Source organism: Panulirus ornatus, chromosome 34 (genome assembly GCF_036320965.1).
Source record: "Panulirus ornatus isolate Po-2019 chromosome 34, ASM3632096v1, whole genome shotgun sequence".
Classification (NCBI taxonomy): domain Eukaryota; kingdom Metazoa; phylum Arthropoda; class Malacostraca; order Decapoda; family Palinuridae; genus Panulirus; species Panulirus ornatus.
In genome coordinates this window covers 5,964,820-5,975,619 of record NC_092257.1, presented here as the reverse complement: position 1 = coordinate 5,975,619, position 10,800 = coordinate 5,964,820, and the positions used below count along the sequence as shown (strand labels likewise).

The 10,800-nt window shown below is 50.5% G+C and overlaps 1 long non-coding RNA gene across 2 annotated transcripts; it reads right to left on the bottom strand.

Annotated features, from left to right (window-relative positions):
• Window positions 1-496: 496 nt before the first annotated feature.
• Window positions 497-6,824, bottom strand: LOC139759803 (uncharacterized). Of its 2 annotated transcripts, XR_011715151.1 has the most exons (7): window positions 6,726-6,824; window positions 6,552-6,609; window positions 6,407-6,464; window positions 5,888-6,003; window positions 5,135-5,221; window positions 2,194-4,182; window positions 497-2,154 (listed from the first exon to the last, which is right to left on the bottom strand). It is a non-coding gene; the product is annotated as an uncharacterized lncRNA (long non-coding RNA). The 2 variants fall into 2 exon arrangements; XR_011715150.1 differs by lacking the exons at window positions 6,407-6,464; window positions 6,726-6,824 and having other exon boundaries at window positions 6,552-6,618.
• Window positions 6,825-10,800: the final 3,976 nt, after the last annotated feature.

Sequence of the window (10,800 nt, the reverse complement as noted above, 5' to 3'; positions counted from 1 at the left end):
TCTCTGTCCTCAGCGCGAATCGAAGACAAATGCGTCGTAGGAGACAGGCATGTATATGGCAGAGCGACGGAGGCGCCCTGAGCGAGTGGGATCCTTCAATATAGTGGGGACCTGGGGATCAGGGATCGATTAATAAAAGGGTCTCGACCTCTCGCGAATTGGCTACCGCTCTCGTCTGTCTCTCTCTCTCTCCAACGGCTAGGCGCTACACACAAAAAGAGGGCTAGCTCTCCTTGCGCTCTTGTTTCAAACGCTAGCATGAATATGTAATACATTTTTTTTGAAATATATCCAAGTAATATTTTTTTTTTCTTTGCTGGGCTGCGGATGTGAGAGGAGCCCAAGCATCGCTGCTGCTGTACGCGTCTCGCAGGGCGCGCGTGTGCCGTTCACTTCTGCAGGCGTGGACGTCCTGACTGACTGACTGACCCACGCCCCTCACACTGCAAAGTGACACGTGTGTACGCCCCTCACACTGCAAAGTGACACGTGTGTACGCCCCTCACACTGCAAAGTGACACGTGTGTACGCCCCTCACACTGCAAAGTGACACGTGTGTGTACACACCTCTGTCCAGGACTTCATTAAACGAGGACCCGAGTCTGGACAGCAAATCCACGACTTCGTCTCCATATTCTAAGTGAGGCATCTTTGAACAAGACTCCAGTTGTATGTAAGTGAGAAGCAAAATAAGAAAATATACGACCATAAAAGTCAGATACTTTTTTTGGTGTATGTAACTGAAAACAACGATACGAAACACAGTATTTCTTAGTGTATTGAAGAAGTGTAGAACCCGAGTTTGACTTCGTGGTCATAAACTGTACCATAATTGTTGTCTCCTTTGCTGTCAATAGTTGGCGGTGGGCCCTTTGAGCACACCTGGACGATCTTAAAAACCCCCTTAGGGCACGACGGGTACGACCCACTCAGCGCTAGGGTACGACGACCCTTTGAGCATGATGGGGGACGACCCCCCCCCCCTTGAGCACGAACGGGACGAAAGCCCAAAGTATGATGAGAACAGCTTTCGACCTGATCCTTAAGGGATGGGTCAAAGATGAGGAAGCCATCATGTCAAAAGGTACGACCGTAGCGGGTCGTACCATCCATCGTGCTCAAGGGTCGTACCGTCAAAGCAAGGGGGTCGTACCGTCATGTCCAAGGGGTAACAGCCTATAGCACGCGAAATTGACGACCGTAGATGCTAATTACCGATGATGAACCAGGTGTTTTGACGTGATTTGGTGTTAAGAATCGATCGAGTACATGGTGGTGTGGTAGAGTGGTAGAAGGTGGTGTTGTGGTAGATTGTGGTGGTGGTAGTGGTAGATTGTGGTGGCGGTGGTTGTGGTAGGTCAGATTGGGTGGTTGTGGTGAGCGATCATCGGTTGGTGGTTAGTGTGGTTGTACAGGAGGGGAGGTGTGGAGGTTGAGGTGGGGTTGGCTGGTCTGTATACAACACGGGCCACACCATCTGGGCCACATCTGGGAAGCACTCTGTACAGACCACCCGACCACACCCCTCCCTTAGTTCCCTCCTCCCTCCTCCTTTTCCCTCCACACCCCTCCCTTAGTTCCCTCCTCCCTCCTCCTTTTCCCTCCACACCCCTACCTTAGTTCCCTCCTCCCTCCTCCTTTTCCCTCCACACCCCTCCCTTAGTTCCCTCCTCCCTCCTCCTTTTCCCTCCACACCCCTCCCTTAGTTCCCTCCTCCTTCCTCCTTTTCCCTCCATTACTCCCCTTCCTTCCCTCCTACTACCACTCCTGGTAACGCTACTACGCCCTTCCTGTTCCCCGTTAACAGTACTGCATTACTCCCCTCCATCACCGTTGCCAACTGTGTATACCGCAACCCTCACCGTTACCAACGCTGCACAGCACTACATCATCACCAGTGTTGCCAACACTGCACAGCACCATGACACCACCACCGTTACCAACACTGCACAGCACTACATCACAAGTGTTGCCAACACTGCACAGCACTACGTCACCACCAGCGTTACCAACACTGCACAGCACTACATCACCAGTGTTGCCACACTGCACAGCACCACAACACCACCAACGTTACCAACACTGCACAGCACCATGACACCACCACCGTTACCAACACTGCACAGCACCATGACACCACCACCGTTACCAACACTGCACAGCACCATGACACCACCACCGTATACCAAACACCTGCACAGCACCATGACACCACCACCGTTACCAACACTGCACAGCACCATGACACCACCACCGTTACCAACACTGCACAGCACTACACATCACCAGCGTTGCCAACACTGCACAGCACCACTACACCATCGTTACAAACACTGCACAGCACTAAACAACTTTTGTTATACACAGTTTACAACCCCCTCGTGGGGAAATACCCTCCCATAACCTCCCTCCCTCACACACACACACACTCACACACACACACACACACACACACACACACACACACACACACACTTAACTTTCACTTTAGCTTTTCTTAGCTTCGTAAGGCACTTTAGTAACAACCAAGCACTGTTGACACAACACCCGCAGTGAACGCACTGCACAGTCACTGCACAACCATTAGTGAACGCACAACACCGCTCATCACACGCACGTCACGAGTGAACGCACGGCGCTTGTGAATGCACAACCCAGTGCACAACACTTGTGAATGCACTGCACTAGTGAATGCACTGCCCTCGTAGAAGCACAGTAGTGAACGTACAAGACTAATGAATGCACACCATTATCGCTGTGCATTCACTGGTGTATTCACACCAGTGAATGCACAGCGCTTATGAATGCACACCATTGGTAAGCTCAAGTCACTCATGAATGCACAGTGCCAGCGCGTGCATACTGCTAGTCCATGCACAGCAGTACTGAGCGCACAGCACCCGTAATCGCACGGGGCTAGTGACTGCACAGAAGCATCGCATGCACAACGTCACCTGGAATGCACAACACGCGTGAATGCACAGTAATGCACAGCACCAGTGTATGCACAGTATATGTAGAGCGTTAGTGAATGCACAGCATTAGTAAATGCACAGTACCTGTAAAGCCCTTTGAGGACGACGGTACGACCTCTTGAGCACGACGGTACGACCTCTTGAGCACGACGGTACGACCCATTGAGCACGACGGTACGACCCTTTGGTGTCACGACCTAAACTTTGACCTGAATTAGGGAAAAGGCCAGTCGTACCCACAGGGTCGTACCGTCGTACCCACAGGGTCGTACCGCCGTAACCCACAGGGTCGTACCGTCGTACTCACAGGGTCGTACCGTCGTACTCACAGGGTCGTTCCGTCGTACTCACAGGGTCGTACCGTCGTACCCACAGGGTCGTACCGTCGTACTCACAGGGTCGTACCGTCGTACTCACAAGGTCGTACCGCCGTAACCCACAGGGTCGTACCGTCGTACTCACAGGGTCGTACCGTCGTACTCACAGGGTCGTACCGTCGTGCTTTCAAAAAAACGTAAAAAAAAATGAAATTGCTTCTCCCTCTTCAGTAGTGTCAATTATCGATTTCTTAACTGCTTAACTAGCGCTGTTACGTCTTACTATCACTGTTACCAGCACTGCAACCTAACCCTTATTACACTGTTACCAGCACTGCAATCTAACCCTTATTGCACTGTTACCAGCACTGCAATGTACCCCTACGACCCTCTTGCTGGCACTGCTATAGGCCCCGTACTACATACAGTGTTGCCACCGCTGCAGTCGTACCTTTACTACATTGTCGTCAGCACTGCAATGTAGCCGTACGACAGTGTTGCCATCACTGCCCGCCTAACCTCTCCTGCATTGTTGCCAACACCGCTATGCTCCCTTGACAATTCAGTGTTACCAACGCTCCTAAATTCCCCCCCACACCCCCGCTCACCACACAGTGTTACCATCAACAAATACTTCATTTTTTTCCATCACCGATACAATAACAGATATACATACATACATACATACATACATACATACATACATACATACATACATACATATATGCATACATTATACATGAATACATAAAGATGCCCTCGTATATATACGAGTATGAACTACAAGTGCAATGGCTAAAAGGATGAAAGACACATCGTAATTGGGAAGCACCTAACACCATCACCATGGTAGGGAAGCATCTAACACCATCACCATGGTAGGGAAGCACCTAACACCATTACCATGGTAGGGAAGCACCTAACACCATCACCATGGTAGGGAAGCACCTAACACCATCACCATGGTAGGGAAGCACCTAACACCATCACCATGGTAGGGAAGCACCTAACACCATCACCATGGTAGGGAAGCACCTAACACCATCACCATGGCAGGGAAGCACCTAACACCATCACCATGGTAGGGAAGCACCTAACACCATCACCATGGTAGGGAAGCACCTAACACCATCACCATGGTAGGGAAGCACCTAACACCATCACCATGGCAGGGAAGCACCTAACACCATTACCATGGTAGGGAAGCACCTAACACCATTACCATGGTAGGGAAGCACCTAACACCATTACCATGGTAGGGAAGCACCTAACACCATCACCATGGTAGGGAAGCACCTAACACCATTACCATGGTAGGGAAGCACCTAACATCATTACCATGGTAGGGAAGCACCTAACACCATCACCATGGCAGGGAAGCACCTAACACCATTACCATGGTAGGGAAGCACCTAACACCATTACCATGGTAGGGAAGCACCTAACACCATTACCATGGTAGGGAAGCACCTAACACCATTACCATGGTAGGGAAGCACCTAACACCATACCATGGTAGGGAAGCACCTAACACCATACCATGGTAGGGAAGCACCTAACACCATTACCATGGTAGGGAAGCACCTAACATCATTACCATGGTAGGAAGCACCTAACACCATTCCATGGTAGGGAAGCACCTAACACCATCACCATGGTAGGGAAGCACCTAACACCATCCCATGGTAGGGAAGCACCTAACACCATCACCATGGTAGGGAAGCACCTAACACCATTACCATGGTAGGGAAGCACCTAACACCATCACCATGGTAGGGAAGCACCTAACACCATTACCATGGTAGGGAAGCACCTAACACCATCACCATGGTAGGGAAGCACCTAACACCATCACCATGGTAGGGAAGCACCTAACACCATCACCATGGTAGGGAAGCATCTAACACCATCACCATGGTAGGGAAGCACCTAACACCATCACCATGGAGGGAAGCACCTAACACCATCACCATGGTAGGGAAGCACCTAACACCATCACCATGGTAGGGAAGCACCTAACACCATCACCATGGTAGGGAAGCACCTAACACCATCACCATGGTAGGGAAGCACCTAACACCATCACCATGGTAGGGAAGCACCTAACACCATCACCATGGTAGGGAAGCACCTAACACCATCACCATGGTAGGGAAGCACCTAACACCATCACCATGGTAGGGAAGCACCTAACACCATCACCATGGTAGGGAAGCACCTAACACCATCACCATGGTAGGGAAGCACCTAACACCATCACCATGGTAGGGAAGCACCTAACACCATCACCATGGTAGGGAAGCACCTAACACCATCACCATGGTAGGGAAGCACCTAACACCATCACCATGGTAGGGAAGCACCTAACACCATCACCATGGTAGGGAAGCACCTAACACCATCACCATGGTAGGGAAGCACCTAACACCATCACCATGGTAGGGAAGCACCTAACACCATCACCATGGTAGGGAAGCACCTAACACCATCACCATGGTAGGGAAGCACCTAACACCATCACCATGGTAGGGAAGCACCTAACACCATCACCATGGTAGGGAAGCACCTAACACCATCACCATGGTAGGGAAGCACCTAACACCATCACCATGGTAGGGAAGCACCTAACACCATCACCATGGTAGGGAAGCATCTAACACCATCACCATGGTAGGGAAGCACCTAACACCATCACCATGGTAGGGAAGCACCTAACACCATCACCATGGTAGGAAGCACCTAACACCATCACCATGGTAGGGAAGCAACTAACACCATCACCATGGTAGGGAAGCACCTAACACCATCACCATGGTAGGGAAGCACCTAACACCATCACCATGGTAGGGAAGCACCTAACACCATCACCATGGTAGGAAGCACCTAACACCATCACCATGGTAGGGAAGCACCTAACACCATCACCATGGTAGGGAAGCACCTAACACCATCACCATGGTAGGGAAGCACCTAACACCATCACCATGGTAGGGAAGCACCTAACACCATCACCATGGTAGGGAAGCACTAACACCATCACCATGGTAGGGAAGCACCTAACACCATCACCATGGTAGGGAAGCACCTAACACCATTACCATGGTAGGGAAGCACCTAACACCATTACCATGGTAGGGAAGCACCTAACACCATCACCATGGTAGGGAAGCATCTAACACCATCACCATGTAGGGAAGCATCTAACACCATCACCATGGTAGGGAAGCACCTAACAACCATCACCATGGTAGGGAAGCACCTAACACCATCACCATGGTAGGGAAGCATCTAACACCATCACCATGGTAGGGAAGCACCTAACACCATCGCCATGGTAGGGAAGCACCTAACACCATCGCCATGGTAGGGAAGCACCTAACACCATCGCCATGGTAGGGAAGCACCTAACACCATCACCATGGTAGGGAAGCACCTAACACCATCACCATGGTAGGGAAGCACCTAACACCATCAACATGGTAGGGAAGCATCTAACACCATCACCATGGTAGGGAAGCATCTAACACCATCACCATGGTAGGGAAGCACCTAACACCATCACCATGGTAGGGAAGCACCTAACACCATCACCATGGTAGGGAAGCACCTAACACCATCAACATGGTAGGGAAGCATCTAACACCATCACCATGGTAGGGAAGCACCTAACACCATCACCATGGTAGGGAAGCACCTAACACCATCACCATGGTAGGGAAGCACCTAACACCATCACCATGGTAGGGAAGCACCTAACACCATCAACATGGTAGGGAAGCATCTAACACCATCACCATGGTAGGGAAGCACCTAACACCATCACCATGGTAGGGAAGCACCTAACACCATCACCATGGTAGGGAAGCACCTAACACCATCACTAAGTATGGAATATACTCTATAAAAATATATAAAATCATCTTCAGGTAAATCTGTTACTCTGTAGGCACTAACCAAGCTTTCCCGTGCCTCGCTGCTGCTCCTCCCTCTATCTTGATCATGTAAATTCACCTTAAGGTCATGCAGAATCTATTTTCTAACCAGCTATAGAAAATCTATGAAAACTAATAGACTCGTCTAAAACTTTTGTCATTCGTACTCGAAGATGAATGTAAGACGCAGAGATGAAAAGTGACTTTTAAAAAGCTTGGGTTCGTTTGTGTCTTGGTTGATTACCGATGGGTGTAGACAGGCTGGTGGTGGATGATGGAATTTATTAATACATCGGTTGACGACCAAGGAGGAGGCCCTAATTCGATAGATTCTCCGGAAAGTTAAGGCAGAAAGGGTGAACTAAACTACCTTTGGCAGTTAGCTAATGGCGCGGGAGAGGTTAGGATATAAGGTTTCTTGGGATGGTCGAAGACGGCGGGTGTAAGGAAGGGGTCGGTCCACTTGATGCGTTGTCGAACACGATGAAAAAATAAATAAATTTCATCAAAGTCTTCATTTGCGAGCTCTCATGACCAGCTCCTACTGAAAATTCAGATAAACGAAGAGGCTAGGCATGTTCAGTGTGAATGGCTGCACACTAAACATCGGAGCCAGTGATAATTGGGCCTTTTTTCTCTCTCTTTTCGTCCCTTGGGATGGACATTTGTCCTAGGCAGTGTGGTCGAGAAGTACGCCCTCCTTCCCCCACAGGTAATGCCGACATCCATGGCGTTCCAGGACATGGTCGCTCATGAGCCTACGCGTTCCAGGACATGGTCGCTCATGAGCCTACGATATAATCGCTAATGATTATGAGATGGTTTCCTAACTCTCCGGTGAGTTTATCGTTTAGTCTTCTTCCTCCTCCTCGTCTTTGAATCAAGAATCGTACAAACTACGACTCGTATTGCCTTACGTGAAGCGTACGACAGCCTAGTAACGAAAACCTTGCGACAGCCTAGTTACGTGAACCTGTGCGACAGCCTAGGGCGACGCGTCTGTGGTCGGGCCATGTAACGGATATAATTTTTGCTTTATAAAGCATTTATCCAAAATGTCCAGCATTACGTAATGCTCCACTGAATTACAGTCTGAATGTTGGCTGTAACGATTATGTGGATGTCTGCTGTATCAAGCAGCTTGCTGTCTATAGCCAAAGCAATTACGGAAAAGCATTTTTTTTTCTTTTTAAAAAGTTTCCGTTAGCTGTGAGACGCGCGCTGCTAGCAAGCAGAGAGAGGCATGGCGGCTGACGAGTGTGGCACAGCCATCTGGTTTTGATGTCTGTGGTCAGGTCAGCTGAGGCAGAGAAATGGTGGTTCTGAGGCTATGTGGTCAGGTCAGCGGAGGCAGAGAAATGGTGGTTCTGAGGCTATGTGGTCAGGTCAGCTGAGGCAGAGAAATGGTGGTTCTGAGGCTATGTGGTCAGGTCAGCTGAGGCAGAGAAATGGTGGTTCTGAGGCTATGTGGTCAGGTCAGCTGAGGCAGAGAAATGGTGGTTCTGAGGCTATGTGGTCAGGTCAGCTGAGGCAGAGAAATGGTGGTTCTGAGGCTATGTGGTCAGGTCAGCTGAGGCAGAGAAATGGTGGTTCTGAGGCTATGTGGTCAGGTCAGCTGAGGCAGAGAAATGGTGGTTCTGAGGCTATGTGGTCAGGTCAGCTGAGGCAGAGAAATGGTGGTTCTGAGGCTATGTGGTCAGGTCAGCTGAGGCAGAGAAATGGTGGTTCTGAGGCTATGTGGTCAGGTCAGCTGAGGCAGAGAAATGGTGGTTCTGAGGCTATGTGGTCAGGTCAGCTGAGGCAGAGAAATGGTGGTTCTGAGGCTATGTGGTCAGGTCAGCTGAGGCAGAGAAATGGTGGTTCTGAGGCTATGTGGTCAGGTCAGCTGAGGCAGAGAAATGGTGGTTCTGAGGCTATGTGGTCAGGTCAGCTGAGGCAGAGAAATGGTGGTTCTGAGGCTATGTGGTCAGGTCAGCTGAGGCAGAGAAATGGTGGTTCTGAGGCTATGTGGTCAGGTCAGCTGAGGCAGAGAAATGGTGGTTCTGAGGCTATGTGGTCAGGTCAGCTGAGGCAGAGAAATGGTGGTTCTGAGGCTATGTGGTCAGGTCAGCTGAGGCAGAGAAATGGTGGTTCTGAGGCTATGTGGTCAGGTCAGCTGAGGCAGAGAAATGGTGGTTCTGAGGCTATGTGGTCAGGTCAGCTGAGGCAGAGAAATGGTGGTTCTGAGGCTATGTGGTCAGGTCAGCTGAGGCAGAGAAATGGTGGTTCTGAGGCTATGTGGTCAGGTCAGCTGAGGCAGAGAAATGGTGGTTCTGAGGCTATGTGGTCAGGTCAGCTGAGGCAGAGAAATGGTGGTTCTGAGGCTATGTGGTCAGGTCAGCTGAGGCAGAGAAATGGTGGTTCTGAGGCTATGTGGTCAGGTCAGCTGAGGCAGAGAAATGGTGGTTCTGAGGCTATGTGGTCAGGTCAGCTGAGGCAGAGAAATGGTGGTTCTGAGGCTATGTGGTCAGGTCAGCTGAGGCAGAGAAATGGTGGTTCTGAGGCTATGTGGTCAGGTCAGCTGAGGCAGAGAAATGGTGGTTCTGAGGCTATGTGGTCAGGTCAGCTGAGGCAGAGAAATGGTGGTTCTGAGGCTATGTGGTCAGGTCAGCTGAGGCAGAGAAATGGTGGTTCTGAGGCTATGTGGTCAGGTCAGCTGAGGCAGAGAAATGGTGGTTCTGAGGCTATGTGGTCAGGTCAGCTGAGGCAGAGAAATGGTGGTTCTGAGGCTATGTGGTCAGGTCAGCTGAGGCAGAGAAATGGTGGTTCTGAGGCTATGTGGTCAGGTCAGCTGAGGCAGAGAAATGGTGGTTCTGAGGCTATGTGGTCAGGTCAGCTGAGGCAGAGAAATGGTGGTTCTGAGGCTATGTGGTCAGGTCAGCTGAGGCAGAGAAATGGTGGTTCTGAGGCTATGTGGTCAGGTCAGCTGAGGCAGAGAAATGGTGGTTCTGAGGCTATGTGGTCAGGTCAGCTGAGGCAGAGAAATGGTGGTTCTGAGGCTATGTGGTCAGGTCAGCTGAGGCAGAGAAATGGTGGTTCTGAGGCTATGTGGTCAGGTCAGCTGAGGCAGAGAAATGGTGGTTCTGAGGCTATGTGGTCAGGTCAGCTGAGGCAGAGAAATGGTGGTTCTGAGGCTATGTGGTCAGGTCAGCTGAGGCAGAGAAATGGTGGTTCTGAGGCTATGTGGTCAGGTCAGCTGAGGCAGAGAAATGGTGGTTCTGAGGCTATGTGGTCAGGTCAGCTGAGGCAGAGAAATGGTGGTTCTGAGGCTATGTGGTCAGGTCAGCTGAGGCAGAGAAATGGTGGTTCTGAGGCTATGTGGTCAGGTCAGCTGAGGCAGAGAAATGGTGGTTCTGAGGCTATGTGGTCAGGTCAGCTGAGGCAGAGAAATGGTGGTTCTGAGGCTATGTGGTCAGGTCAGCTGAGGCAGAGAAATGGTGGTTCTGAGGCTATGTGGTCAGGTCAGCTGAGGCAGAGAAATGGTGGTTCTGAGGCTATGTGGTCAGGTCAGCTGAGGCAGAGAAATGGTGGTTCTGA